Source organism: Rutilus rutilus (genome assembly GCF_951802725.1).
Source record: "Rutilus rutilus genome assembly, chromosome: 24".
Lineage (NCBI taxonomy): Eukaryota > Metazoa > Chordata > Actinopteri > Cypriniformes > Leuciscidae > Rutilus > Rutilus rutilus.
Window position 1 is genome coordinate 27412046 of NC_140228.1, and position 12532 is coordinate 27424577.

Here is a 12532-nt window from a genome sequence, read left to right on the forward strand (position 1 = left end):
CTCTCAGACAGGACATTGCTTGCAAAATCCTAGGATTATTTGAAACATTGTAATAAATACAGTACTTCAACTTATCTTCAATGGCTTCTCTTTGTGTTTGTGATGTGAAGTCTATAAGTGGCGTCTTAACCTTCAACTTACAAGACCTGAGATTTAATCACACACATCACTCTAAACAGGCAGACAAGCTACATTAGCAAGACATACAAATTCTTTCTCTTTTCTTCCTGCACACAAATATCATATTACATGATGTGAATGGATAATGAAGATGAGGCTTTGATAATAAACATCCGTCAATGGCATTATTTTATTATCTGCCGCCATCTAGTGGGCATTAAGATCAAACCTCTCACTGTTTAAACTTTAAAGGGATAGTTCACCCAAAAATACACATTGTATCACCCTTTACATTTACTGACTCTCGTTCATACATTCATATTCTTCCAGGTCATAAGTGGCCACCTCAAATGTAACTTTTCCCCCAGTAAAATCAATCTAATATAGCCTACTTTTGTTCAATAGTCATTTAAAAATATATATATTTTAAATTTTGAGGAAACCGATGTGTGGTACTAATAATATTTATGCAATAATTATGATAAATTTGTTTCTACAAATTTTACAAATAATTGTAATTTTAATTAACCTCTTTATTGATTTGAGCTTTTCCTCATTGTGGATGTTTTGTACTTTTTCTTTTTTTAAATGGTAGTTACGTCCCTTGTTAATTGTGTTAGTTTTTTTCGTTCCCTTTTGTGTTACTTTCGCCTTCAGCAGGTTGACGGTGGTTTCCATTGGCTCATTTATCTGTCAATCACAGAGACGCTTAGTGACGACAGCATTGTGTATCCACCAATGAGGGCAGGCCATGAGTGTATAAAAGAGCATCCCTGTGTGAGGAAGGTAATTCATTTGATTCATTCTTACCATGCACCTGTTTGTTCTTGGTTAGCCTACTCTGTATCATTCGCTGATACATATTTGCTGTCTTCAGCTATGTGTTTGTGAAAAACCAAATATAATAGACATGGAAAAGAAAAGGACATGCAAGATATCACGTGATATACATGTGCCACACTGAGTCTTTAATGGTGTATAACACACTAGGTCAGGGACACACATGTATGTTAGCGTTGGTTGCTAAACTAATGGAAATAAAAAGAGCTGGATCTAATTGCAGCAGTCTTTAATCAGAAGTCTAAGTTCCTTACAGGGAACTGGAAACAAAACAACAAGATACAGAAAAACTACATAAAAGATGATATCGCACAATAAGCAGAAGAACCACAGGTCTTAAACAGACAAACCCATGGGGCTGGATGACGAAGAGTGGTTGATAGACTGGGAATCAGCAGAGCCACTTTCCACCTATGAACCTCTTCCTCCTCTTGTGGTCCAGACCAATCTCAAGTCTTCTTCGTTGTCGCTGGTTATTCACAGCCTCAAGTCTTCTTCATCGCCTCTGATCCTGCCCAGCTCTAAGTCTTCATTGTCACTGATTGTCAGCCTCTCAATCCCTCCTCCTCCAAATAAGCCTTCCAGTTCTTCAGTGTCGGCTATGCTGGTCCTATATGGCTCTTCAGCTCCTCTTCCTTCACTGACTCAGCCTAGTGATGTTACAAGGCCTTGAGCCTCCAAGTCTTCAGCCCATCTTTTGCTATATCCAGCAAAGTAAACCATCAAATCTGAAACAACTTCATCTGGAATCCCATGTCAAGTCAAGTCACCTTCATTTATAAAGCGCTTTTAACAATATAGATTGTTTCAAAGCAGCTTTACAGTGATAATAGGAAATTAAAGTAACAGAGATTGTTTTGGCTTTACAGCAGCTCTAGAATAAAGTTATTGTCTAGCTAAAGTTAGATTTGATTAATTTGCTTCTGTCGCAACGATCATTAGATATGATCTTAGGAGCCGCTAACACGACACCGTTTTAACAGAAAACCCTTTAGTTCTCTCTGCGCAAACTTTAAAAATGCGAACGTGTGAGAACACTGATTGTGTGCACATGCGTATTACGTGTTAAGTCGTATAGGTATGCGCATTTGAATATATACAGTGAGGAAAATAAGTATTTGAACACCCTGCTATTTTGCAAGTTCTCCCACTTGGAAATCATGTGTCAAGGTGTGGGTTTCGTGTCTTGTTCCTGTCTGTCATGTGTTCCTCTGTCCTGTCACATGTTTTGCAGTTCCCCGTTATGTTGATTAGTCTTCCCAGGTGTTTTCTCTTAGTCACGCCCCCCTTGTTATCTTGTTTAGCTGGTTAGTCACTGTATTTATACCCTGTGTCTTGGTTCAGTGTTTGTGGGTTCTTGTCATTTGTGATGTTGTTTTAGTTTGGTTGTTCTGTTCCCGTGTCTTGTTCCCTTATCTAAGTCTGTCTTGTTTCAAGTTTATTTAATAAATAAATCTGTTGCTTTTGGATCCTGCTTCCTCCGTTGATTCAACCCTGCATCGTCACATGATGGAGGGGTCTGAAATTGTCATCGTAGGTGCATGTCCACTGTGAGAGACATAATCAAAAAAAAAAAATCCAGAAATCACAATATATGATTTTTTAACTATTTATTTGTATGATACAGCTGCAAATAAGTATTTGAACACCTGTTTATCAGCTAGAATTCTGACCCTCAAAGACCTGTTAGTCTGCCTTTAAAATGTCCACTTCCACTCCATTTATTATCCTAAATTAGATGCACCTGTTTGAGGTCGTTAGCTGCATAAAGACACCTGTCCACCCCATACAATCAGTAAGAATCCAACTACTAACATGGCCAAGACCAAAGAGCTGTCCAAAGACACTAGAGACAAAATTGTACACCTCCACAAGCCTGGAAAGGGCTACGGGGAAATTGCCAAGCAGCTTGGTGAAAAAAGGTCCACTGTTGGAGCAATCATTAGAAAATGGAAGAAGCTAAACATGACTGTCAATCTCCCTCGGACTGGGGCTCCATGCAATATCTCACCTCGTGGGGTCTCAATGATCCTAAGAAAGGTGAGAAATCAGCCCAGAACTACATGGGAGGAGCTGGTCAATGACCTGAAAAGAGCTGGGACCACCGTTTCCAAGGTTACTGTTGGTAATACACTAAGACGTCATGGTTTGAAATCATGCATGGCACGGAAGGTTCCCCTGCTTAAACCAGCACATGTCAAGGCCCGTCTTAAGTTTGCCAATGACCATTTGGATGATCCAGAGGAGTCATGGGAGAAAGTCATGTGGTCAGATGAGACCAAAATAGAACTTTTTGGTCATAATTCCACTAAACGTGTTTGGAGGAAGAAGAATGATGAGTACCATCCCAAGAACACCATCCCTACTGTGAAGCATGGGGGTGGTAGCATCATGCTTTGGGTGTGTTTTTCTGCACATGGGAGAGGGCGACTGCACTGTATTAAGGAGAGGATGACCGGGGCCATGTATTGCGAGATTTTGGGGAACAACCACCTTCCCTCAGTTAGAGCATTGAAGATGGGTCGAGGCTGGGTATTCCAACATGACAATGACCCGAAGCACACAGCCAGGATAACCAAGGAGTGGCTCTGTAAGAAGCATATCAAGGTTCTAGTCTCCAGACCTAAACCCAATAGAGAATCTTTGGAGGGAGCTCAATCTCCGTGTTTCTCAGCGACAGCCCAGAAACCTGACTGATCTAGAGAAGATCTGTGTGGAGGAGTGGGCCAAAATCCCTCCTGCAGTGTGTGCAAACCTGGTGAAAAACTACAGGAAACGTTTGACCTCTGTAATTGCAATCAAAGGCTACTGTACCAAATATTAACATTGATTTTCTCAGGTGTTCAAATACTTATTTGCAGCTGTATCATACAAATAAATAGTTAAAAAATCATACATTGTGATTTCTGGAGTATTTTTTTTTTGGATTATGTCTCTCACAGTGGACATGCACCTACGATGACAATTTCAGACCCCTCCATGATTTCTAAGTGGGAGAACTTGCAAAATAGTAGGGTGTTCAAATACTTATTTTCCTCACTGTATGTGCACAGGCATGTAGTCCTTTTTTACAAACCAACCCTCAACAAACTAAATTTGTAATACAGAATTTTTATCGCTTCCGCGTAGCCACGCGAACCGGAATTATTTTATCTGTACAGAGGTAAATGGAAGGGAAGGAGGCCTTCACAGGGGAGAGACTAGTTGACACTTCAGGACTGCGCTGTCGTCGTGTCCAGGCGCTGCGGTATCTTGCAAATATGTCTTGGAAATATTGACTTCAGTGTCGTTATTACATACTGGGTTCTTTGGTATTGTTCTTTTTTAAAGTATTGCACACAGCACACTTTGACATCAAATCTTCTATTTGTTTTCCAATGCTGTGCCAAAACAATACATCTCTTGCTCTCTCTTTTCACTTAACAACTCCCAAATGAGCTTCATGAATCCTTTCCAGCATTTCTGCTTGCAGACTTTGTGGAACCACGAGTCTTGTGTTTTTGAACAGCAGTCCTTCTGAAAGGGTCAGCTAGATTTGTTTAGGCCATCCTGTCTTGACTACTGCAATCACCATGTGCAGTTCTCTATCCGCTTCTGTAGCTTTCTTGACAGCTTCAAGTTTCTCTTCTAAAATCGGAAGACATTCTGACAACGGGTCCAGTCACTGTCCAGTAATTGTTCTTTCTTCCTTTAGGTAGGCTCTGCTAAGCGTAACTGCTATTTTCAACTCCTTTCCTTGTTTATAGTAGGTTATCTGCAGATCATAAAGTTAAAGTTTCATCAACATCCTCTGCTGTCATGTTGGAGCTTTTTCTAGAGGCTTTTTGAACACTGTCTCCAGTGGCTTGTGATTCGACTGCACTCTTACCAGCTTACCATAGAGGTATTGCCTGACTTTTTCCAACCCATACACAATGGCTCAAAGCTCTTTTTCAATCTGAGCATACCTTTTCTGGCAGTCAGTCAGTGATCTTGATCCATATGCTTCAGGATGTCCTTCCTGCAAGATGACAGCACCTAAACCCTCTGAACTTGCATCAACAGATTATGTCCTTGTTGACGTCAAAGAATCTGAGAACTGGGGCATTGCTCAGTTGTGACTTCAGCATCTCAAAACTCATTTGCTGTGAAGTTTCTCAGTGCCAAGCTACACCACTTTCCAGGAGTTTCCTCAGTGGCACACTGATTTACAACAGGTTTGGAACAAACTTAGCAAGGTATTGAACCATGCCAAGAAACCTCATCAAGGCAGCTTCATCTTGTGGCTCAGGCATCTCCACAATTTCATTTAGTCTTGGTCTGACTTCAAACCTTCTGCACTCAGTACATGGCCTATGTACTTTATTTCTGACATTCAGATCTTGCATTTTTCCCAATTTAATTTCAGATTTATGCTCCTGATTTTCTCGAGAAGTCACCTGATCCTTTCGTCATGTTGCACAACATTTTCTTCCCTCACGTGTATGTCATCCATGATATTCACGACTTCCTCCAGGTCCTCGAGTCTTTGAGCTATGCACTTTTGGAAGACTTCTCGTGCTGAGGATACACCGAAAGGTAGCCCCTTGAAACACTATCTGTCAAAAGGTGTATTAACCCTCTGGGGACCAAGGTGTTTTTGGAGCCCTTGAGATGTTCTGACATGCCTTGAAATTTGTGCTTTTTTCAGTTATTTATAAACATGTTAATGGCAAAGGTGTAAAATCACTCTATATAGCACAAACAGGGCTACCAAAATATGCGGGCAACGTGTATGTAGATGTTTGTATTTTTAAGAGAATAATGTTTATGCGTGGTTATTGGAAAAAATAAAAATGAAAGTGGCTGAATTAAGACCACAAAACACATATTAAATATGTGTCCACAAGACTTTTGTCTAATTGATGTTGTACCTTTGAGTACTGGCTTCAAAATTATGTGAAAATAGTCTTGCTTTATCGTTCACAAAAAAAAATACATTGATTTAAATGGTGTAAAACCGGTTTTGCTGGGAAAGCCAATATGCGAGGGGGGCGTGAAGGAGTAGTTTACACCTGGGTTGTCCCACCCACTCTGCATAATGACTCTGCATAATTAGCCATTCATTCAGGTGTGACACTGACTGAGCCACAATGCAAGGACAATGTATTTAGAAGAATACTTATATTGACCATTTAAGATTTCGCTTACATCTATCTTGTAAATATGTTTAGCTATTTTATTAAAAATTTTACAATTACAACAATAATTACAATTTCAACAATATTTCAAGTGTACTCTTTCTTTGTAAAAAAAAAAAGAAAGAAAAAAAAGATTATAGGCCTACATTTTATCATATGTATTCATTAGTTTGAATATAGCCAACATTGGAACATCTAACATCTTAGTCTATGACTTTATTTTTGACAAAAATAGTGTGACTAACGCCTGACTAACGTTGTTTTATTGAAATATCAGGGCATATACAGTAAATGTTAATTTACGTTGCTTATACAAATACATTTTATTTCAACATATTCCAGTCGATTTTTACTCATCTCAGTAGGCTATGGCAAAGCAGTTTATTCTTTCACACACAGACGCGCGATTCATATTTAGGCTAAACACTCTTTACAAATATGTACCCTTCATTCATCTCACAGAAACGCGAGTCATATTATAGAAATGCGATTCATCTTTGTGCGGTTTATAGGCCTACACTAACGTTATTCCATAACGTTATTCCACACTTGAGAAAAGAAAACAGCCTACCTCACTCCTCAGCGCGATCTGCTGGTCATATCAGGAGATATTTCTCTTCATCAGCACTGTGGAAACTTTTCTCCATAAAGGCTATAATGTCTCACTCGCGACGCGCTTTGTTTACAGCTGATGTGGGGGCGTTTCACAGACTGAAATGGTTCTCAGAATTTGCATTTGAATAGCGCGCGCTCTCCGGGGAGTGGTCAAATTACTGTGAATCATCTCGTAATGAGGTCGACTGGAGTCGCTCTCTTTGTATACAGATTACAGAAACTAAGAATATTTGTTTTTTATATAAATGACTTCAATTAAAAGATGCGATCTCAAGCTTTATGCCCGTGGGTCTGTTTGCCTGTTTGACTGAATTTTCGCGGAGTTATAGATCATTTTCGAACGCGTTTCAAACGGGAGTTTACTGACAGAGAGAAGGCAGAAATCGCATCATCTTAATTTTTCTTTATTTGTCAAAAAGCAAAACACTTTATTTTTATTGTGAGTATACAGAAAAAAAATAGAAACTGAACAGGATCGATTGATGTATTACACGAAAATGAAAGATCAAAATTAACAGAGCATTTAGTGTTTATTTTCATTGCTAAAAAAAAAAAACGAGCAAAACGCGCGGGCGCGTTTTTGGTCCCCAGAGGGTTAAATGTACAAAGCTTGAAACTTTCTTCATCCAATTGAAGTAGCCAAAACCCATGGTTAGCATCCAATACAGAAAAAACTTTTGCATTTGGCATTTCAGTCACCATTTCTTCAACTGTCTTGAGTGGAAAGTGTTCTCTTTTTATAGCTTTGTTTAAATCTTTGGGTTCAAAACAGATTCTAAGTTTGTTCGGCTTCTCAACAGTCACCATACAATATACCCAGTCTGTTGGTTCTGTCTGTTTCTCGATCACTCCAAGACTTTCCATTCTATTAAGTTCTGTTTTTATTCTGTCTTTTAGTGTAATCTGCTCTTTTCTGGGTGGATATATCATCAGAGACACTGTCGGATCAATCTCAATATGATGCACTCCAGGTATGCACCCCAAACCATTGAACACTATCAAATTCCTTCAGAATGTCAGTGTTCCCTTTCGAAGGGAACTCAACAATACGTCATAACGACACTATGGGGAACGCCTCAGGCGTGACAGGTGTCTGAAATCAAGTATCAACTCACAGCAATCATGTTGACCGGCGACAGCCTGTGCATCATCAGCTTGAATGATGAGCGTGCGACCTGGATGTATAAAAAGGGCGCCTTGAAACCATGACAACATCCTTTTCGTCTTCAGGGACTGCTTTGTTTGTTTGAGAGTGTTTTCTCGAGTGCAATCAAAAAGAAAAATTAAGCGTACAGAGAAGAAGATAAATTCCTTCCGCAAGTGTGCCGACCCGTGTCCCAGATATCTGACACCGGAGGATTCACACGATCTGTGTGTGTTCTGCCTGGGTGAAGAGCACACGCGGGAAGCTATCGAGGGAGCTTCCTGCGTGAACTGTGAGCATTTTTCCTTGAGAACGCTCCGCTCTCGTCTGTCCCACTTCTCGGGGGAAGTGAGCGCGGCATCTGAACCCCGCGGTTTCGGTCCCGCTCAGGCTGAGGCTCAGCGGCGCTTGAGTTCGTGGGGCTCTCAGATGGAGCTGGCAGATCAGCTGGAGAGGGGCGTTAACCTCGCGGATGATCTGTCAGCTGACGAGGGTGAGTTACAGGTTGATGTAGAAGATGTTCTGTCTCTTTCTGATGGATCTGTAACTGGTTCTCTTCGGTCCGGGCAGGAGTTGGCTGCCGATGATGTCAGTCTGGTTGAGACTGAACCACTGCAGCCCTCCTGCTCAGTGTACGCTGAGCTGGTGGACGTTATGGGACGCGCCACCAACAGACTGCAGCTGCAGTGGAGGCGCGTCCGGGAGGAACCTGTTCGTGGTATTTTGGATGATCGGTTCCTCCCCACCCGTAGGCCACCGGCTTGGACGAGCCTTCCATTCCTTCCCGATCTCCACTCTGAGATCGAGAAGGCATGGAAGAACCCGTTCTCTGCGCGCCCTCATTTGCATCAGCGGGCTATATGGGCTGCAGAGCACGGGTATGTGTCGATGCCGCCAGTGGACGAGACGTTGGCCAACTATCTCGCCTCTGGTCGGCCATCGTCACTAGGAGCTCCGACCCTGCCATTCAAGCCGCTGAAGACAACATCACGCTTGAATGGCAGAGCGTACATGGCAGCAGGTCAGGCAGGTGCCGTTCTGCACACCCTCGTGGTCCTTCAGGCCTACCAGGCCGACCTGCTGCGGGACCTCGATCAAGGGGCTGGCCTGTCCCCTGACGCGGTCGCAGAGCTGCGCCGCACCACGGATCTGGCTCTCCGGGCCACCAAACAGTCTGCTGTCTCCATCGGTCGTGCGATGGTGGCTATGGTGGACGGAGAGGCATCTGTGGCTCAACCAGGCTGACATCGGGGAGAAAGAAAAAACCTTTCTCCTCGATTCGTCGGTTTCGCCTTCCGAGCTTTTCGGACCTTCCGTCGAGACGGTGGTCGATAAGTTCAGGGAGGCGAGGGCGCGCTCTGCGGCATTTAAGAGCTGCATACCGCGGAGGTCCTCGGCCCAGCCCAGGCAGGCGGGAGGGCCTGGTCCGTCGTGGTCTGAGGATCACAGACAGACCCAGAAGGCCAGTGTCGCTTCCCGTGCACCCCCTCCTCCAAAGAGACGGAGCAGGGCGCGCAGGAGGCGTAACTCCCGCGGGAGGGAGGATCTCAGGGAGGTGATCCAGAGTAAATGTTCTCAGACTGAATGTTAGGCATCACCTCCCTGGATCTTGCCTCCTAACCACCATCGCTTCCAGACTCCTCCTACATCAGGCCTGGGGCAGGGCCCATGATGAGTTCAGGAATTCTCTGATGGCCCGCTTCAGCTTGGTTGTTAGGAGCGCCTTCCAACTAGGCTTGTGAAACAGTAGAACTATAAAAATAGTTTTTTTGAGTTTCTGAGTCCTGGTGTGCTTCATTCCGCATGCCGCATGCCGCAGATTTTATGTTGAGTGAAAATGTTTTGTGCGCAAATAACATTTTTTCTTCTCTTCTTTTTCAGAACTCGTCTCCTGTACAGAGCCTGGGACATGTTTGGTAGGCAGGTAATGTATTGTAAGTGAGCTGAGCTCCCACATACTGTGGTTATCAGGTTACAGGCCTCATCCAGCCTTCTTGGTTATGAGCTCCCAAATACTGTGGTTGCCAGGTTACAGGCCTCACCAGGCCTTCCTGGTCATGAGCTTCAACATGTCAGGTTACAGGCCTCACCCGGCCTTCCTGAATGTGAGCTCCCACATACTGTGGTCATCAGTTTACATTCCTCATCCGGCCTTCCTGGTTATGAGCTCCCACATACTGTGGTCGCCAGGTTACAGGCCCCATCCGGCCTTCCTGGTTATGAGCTCCCACATACTGGGGTATCAGGTTACAGGCCTTACTAGGACTTCCTGAATATGAGCTCCCACACACGGTGGTCGCCAGGTTACAGGCCTCGCCAGGCCTTCCTGGTTATGAGCTCCCACATACTGTGGTCCCCAGGTTACAGGCCTCACTGGCCTTCCTGGTGATGGGCTTCTACATGTCAGGTTACAGGCCTCACCCGGCCTTCCTGAATGTGAGCTCCCACATACTGTGGCCGCCAGGTTACAGGCCTCACCCGGCCTTCCTGAGTATGAGCTCCCACACACCGTGGTCGCAGGTCTTCCTAGTTATGAGCTTCCTCATGTCAGGTTACAGGCCTCATCCGGCCTTCCTGAATGTGAGTTCCCACATACTGTGGTCACCAGGTTTCAGGCCTCATAGGCCTTCCTGAGTATGAGCTCCCACATACTGTGGTCACCAGGTTTCAGGCCTCATAGGCCTTCCTGAGTATGAGCTCCCACATGCTGTGGTCCCCAGGTTTCAGGCTTCTCCGCCTTCCTGAGTATGAGCTCCCACATGCTGTGGTCCCCAGGTTTCAGGCTTCTCCGCCTTCCTGAGTGTTAAGCTCCCACATTCAGTGGTCACCATGCTTCAGGCCTCCTAGGCCTTCTTGGTTATGAGTTTTCACATGTCAGGTTACAGGCCTCACCAGGCCTTCCTGAATGTGAGCTCCCACGCATTGTGACTATCAGGTTACAGGCCTCGTCTGGCCTTCCTGATCATGGGTTCCCACATGCTGTGGTTGCCAGGTTACAGGCCTTACCGGCCTTCCTGGATACGAGCTCCCACATTCTGTGGTCGTCAGGTCACAGGCCTCAGCGGCCTTCCTGAGGATGAGCTCCCACTTACTGTGGTCGTCAGGTTATAGGCCTCACTAGGCCTTCCTGAATATAGAGTGATGAAGTACATGCACCTTTACTTCATCTATTTTTCTTTTTGGTACGTACGCTTCGTACCTTCTTAAACCCATACTTATGGTAAGTCACACGACTGAACGTCTTGTGTACTTTCTCAAATCCATATTTTATGATAAGGGTCATGCGCTGTACGCTTCGGTCCCTTCCTATGTGGCTCAGACCCCGGTCTTTCACCTCGGGTCCCACCTTTGATGCGTCCTGTCGTCGAAGTATGCTACGACAGATGCCTTTCTCTAGGTAACTTCCACATTCTGATGGGCTCCCACACACTGTGGTCACCAGGTTACAGGCGTCACCGGCCTTCCCGAGTATGAGCTCCCACATGCTGTGGTCGCCAGGTTAGAGGCCTCACCAGGCCTTCCTGGATTCGGAATGGCTAAGTACACGCACTTTCGTTTCGTGTACTTTCTAAAATCCATATTTATGGCCTTTTTGAAAGTAGCCCCCACATGGTGTGGTTGTCAGGTTACAGGCTTTATCAGGCCTTCCTGAAAGTAAGCTCCCACAGGTTGTGGTCACCAGGTTTCAGGCCTCACCGGCCTTCCTGAGTATGAGCTCCCACCCATAGGCGTAGATTACGCGGGGACGCGGGGGACGTGTCCCCCCCACTTTTTATAAAATCTAAATTCGTCCCCCGCACTTTTTCATAGGGCAAGTGTGTCCACGACAAGCTGAGGTTTTCACGGGTGTGTATAGCCTACATCGAGATTTAAAATCCAAAGAGTCAAGAATAGTCTATCTACGTGACTTTCACGTTTCCATGGTAATCAGTCACTCGTGCATCACGACACGCCCATGCTCGCACCCGCGCCCAATCCATTTTTTTCATAGAGGTCGCAATGAGTTCAAAACGGCAAAAAACTCTTCAATCCTTTTTCACGAAAAAGTCAAGCACTGTAAGTAAGTTGTCATGTGGTATCCGAATTGTGTTGCACAATGATGAATAACTCTGCCTATTTCTCTTGTTGAATAATTAACAAGTTTTGTTGTAAATTGAAAATATTCACTACCCGCACAAACGTGCACTTATTTTCAATCTTTTGACTTTTATTTTCACAGATGTTATCAAAGCCCTTCAAATTAGAATGAACATGGTGATTGTTAATGCTGAGTTTGTATTTTCATGCATTAACAGCCTGCATGAATCAGGCAGCGTTGTAACATGTGTAGGCCTACATGATGACAAACTTTAAGTTCTCTTGAAAAAGCCTAACCAGAAAGTTTTAAAAGCTTGAAGTTTGAAGGTTTTCAATTGGAAAGTTTTAGTTTAGTAAGACAGATAGACAGATAGATAGATAGATAGATAGATAGATAGATAATAAATAGTACAATATTAATAATAAATAGGGAATCACAGATAATGCAAGGATGATTCTGATTTAATTTCATTTAATGTTAAGTGGCGATTGATAGCCTATAGTTGATAATACACTGACGGTAACAAAGTTTCGCTGTTTCAATTTGAAATGAAAGATGGAGCATAGGCTACATTTA